The sequence below is a fragment of the Micromys minutus genome (genome assembly GCF_963924665.1).
Source record: "Micromys minutus genome assembly, chromosome: 8".
In the NCBI taxonomy this organism is placed as follows: Eukaryota; Metazoa; Chordata; class Mammalia; order Rodentia; family Muridae; genus Micromys; species Micromys minutus.
In genome coordinates, this window is record NC_137977.1 from 45,780,970 (window position 1) to 45,784,384 (window position 3,415).

A 3,415-nucleotide genomic window follows, 5' to 3' on the forward strand; every position below is an offset into this window, starting at 1 on the left:
GCTTGTCCACAGACCACCCCTGAGATCTAGAACACTGTGGACCCTTGTTAGGACTCAATACTTATGATCATATTTACATTTTTACTCTCCCCAGGCCCAGCTTTTCCCAAACTACACAATTGTGAACTGCATACATTTAGACTTGTCTGGAAGCCCAGGCCACCTTTAATAAGTCCAGTATGAGGTCAGAAATCCCAGTGCCTGGAGGAATCCTGCCGCCTCCACATGCTGACTGTATGGGTCAGATAAGCTGTTCCATCTTTCTCGGGCTGCTCACTTCTGACAACCTTTGTTCTATTTGAAGCAGGCTATGTCATAGGCTGTTTGAGCATCTCTCACTTCATTCTTTTGTTTGTTTGTTTTTTTGTTGGTAGAGGGTCTATCTCAGTATGTAGACAAGGCTAGCCTTAAGCTTATAGAGACTCTCCTGACTTTGCCTTCACCCAGCCACCTTATTTGTTTTTAAGTGAAAGAGAGAAGAGTCTCAAAGAACAAAAATGATTTATCACTCACCACATAGTATATGAAGGCTGAGTTCATCAGGGAACAAAAACAATATCAGCAAACTTGAGAAAGAGAGAAGAAGAAGAAGAAGAAGAAGAAGAAGAAGAAGAAGAAGAAGAAGAAGAAGAAGAAGAAGAAAAAGAAGAAGAAGAAGGAGGAGGAGGAGGAGGAGGAGGAGGAGGAGGAGGAGGAGGAGACTCCAGAAATTATCTTCTTCTATGCATTACAGATGGAATGTATTTCAGTAGTGCCCAGGTTAGAAGTGGGTCAACTTGAATTCAGAGTTTATTCAACGTATGAATCACAAAAGATGGGGGGGGGGATCCAAAAGGCAGGAAAGAAACCAAAGGGCAAACAGAAGATGATACTACACCAGAATAGACAGCATGTACCTGGACCATGTCACTATGGGACACGTAAAGATGATGACAGAGATGCACAAGAGCAAAGTTGATAAATAGCCTGTGGTGATGAGATACTAGAAACACCAAGGGAAAGAACTGGGGTGCATTGTACTGAAGGCACCTGCTTTGTGAAGAGCATGCTGCCTTCAGGAGAAGAGGGTAATGGAAGGACAAAGGGCCTTCACTGTGACACTTAGCTGGCCTTCTGGTATTGTGACTTGTTCTCTGTGGCAAAGGCAACAGGTGGTAGTTTATAAAACTGCTCTGAAAGTCTCCAAAATGCCACACGCTATTGGCAAAAGAATGCTTTGAATGGGGAAACAAATAATTCAAGCCAATGAATTTTCTCAGAACAAAGTCTCTAATTTCCTGCAAATATCCTGAGAGTCTGAAGCCTGAGGACAACATTGCCTTCTCTGCCCTTTGTATGCTCTGCCATTACAATAACAAACTAATCCCCCTGGCAGAACAGGAGCTGCAGATGGATGTCTTAAGGAGACAAGGGAGCCATTTGCAGATGCCACAGGCTCTTGGACTCTCCAAAGGTGATTGTTTCGCTGAGATAAAATTACTCCCAGTTATTTGTAGCTCATGGGCCAAAGCACATGGAAAAAGAAGCTGGGAAAGTGGTTGATTGCTTTTGTTGCATGAGGAAAAAAAAATTACACCTAGTCGCTCTTGAGTACAGTTCCTGGGCTTGGTTTTGAGGAGCGAAGTTCCGATTCAGTGACTACCTGGCTGGCTGTTACTGAAATGAGAGGAACCTGAACATCTTGTCAGGAGTTGTCTCTGCAAATGAACATGAAGCAAGCACACACTGGACGTCTGGGGGAGTCCGTATTTACTCATTACAGAAACATCTACAGAACATTTGTCTTTTGTAGGTTGTTATGCAACATGCTAGGGAATTTGTGTAATAAGAAAATGGTTTTCCTTCATGCAACATCCAGTCCAGTGTGGGTAGGAGGAAAGGGGGCAATTAGGTTTAAACAAAAAAAAAAAAAAAAAACGTGGTAAGTGCCAGGTCCTAATGAGGCTTTTTCTCATCTGACCTTTGCACAGAGGCCCAAAGACTTCATGTACTTCACACACCACTGAGCAGAGTACAAGCCACTCACCAAGTCAGATGAGACTTATTAGCACAAGCAGAAAAAAAACAGAATCTCAGAATGTATCTCCTACTGATCCAGGCTCAAGGGCATCAGCATTGAATATTAACTATACTACATCACAACGACATTAGAAATTGGTAAGACTGGACTCCTGCTCGGGCACATTTTCAGGCATTAACACAAGAAGGATCAGATGGGAAGCCAGAGAGGGAGACAGCAGACACGGGCCTCAGCCTTCTCTTCCCATAGCCCCACTGACATTTCCAAAGGTGGAAAAGACAAAGGGGTGCCTACAAAGGAAGGGCTTTTACAGGCTGAGGCTTGGCAAGCTCTCTGTGCGGGAACACTGCAGAACATGCATGGGGTCAGTAAAGACAGGGAATCTGTAGATTTTCACATTTTTGTCTCTTTGTTTCATCATTAACTGTATCCGTCTTTTCACATAACACATATGCTTTGTAGACATGTTTACCAACCCAGAACAACAAATTTTAAGTACAAGAGATGAGCCGAGATGAAAGGTTTCTAGGTCTGGGTCTGTAGATGTGTCTGGCAAGGTTGGGGTTAAATCATTTACTTTTCAGAGTCTTTTGGCTGCTCTTGAGCAATAAAGGTGTGGGGACTCCCTCCCTTTCCTCACACTCAGGCTCCCCCAGAAATATGCCTGTGCAAAGAATGCTACCTTTTAATGAGTTTTGTGTGAGTGGGTAATCCAAGATGCTATGTTGCATGTGGCCTGCGGCAAAGAACTACTATTATAACTCCAGCAACTGAGATAGAGCTGTACACAAATTATACACTTAACACATTAAAACCAGGCTAATTTTAAAGACAGTGGAATCCCTAAGCAGAACAAACCTTTCTATCAAGAAGAATCAGGGAGAAAAGTTTCTGACAACAGGAATTACTCTCTAGGATAAAAGCAGTTCTGTAACAGGAAGACCAGCATCATGCTTGGTGGGAAGCCACTGCCTAGCCTGCACTAGCTCTGATCTGTTCCCCACAAAAGAAAGGAGGAAAGAGAAGATAAGATCATAGATTGGTGATTTTCAAGATGAACAAGAAAATTTAAAGTATTCCCCTCTCGGGCAGTATCCGTGGGCAATGAACTGAGTGCAGACAACATAATGTTGATGCGATTTTGTTCAACAAATGTAAATAATGTTTATATGTGATGCTCCAGAATCTTTGCAATATATTCACATCTTTTAAGTGTGTCTGTGATAGTAAAGTTAAAGAAACAATTATCATCATCAGATGCTGAGAAAGAGGGGAGGGACAGGGAGAGAGAGAGAGAGAGAGAGAGAGAGAATGTCCTGAGAGTGGCAAACACATTCAGGAATTAAATGGTGGTGGTCACACACCACACCCCACCTCACAATGTACTAAAACTTC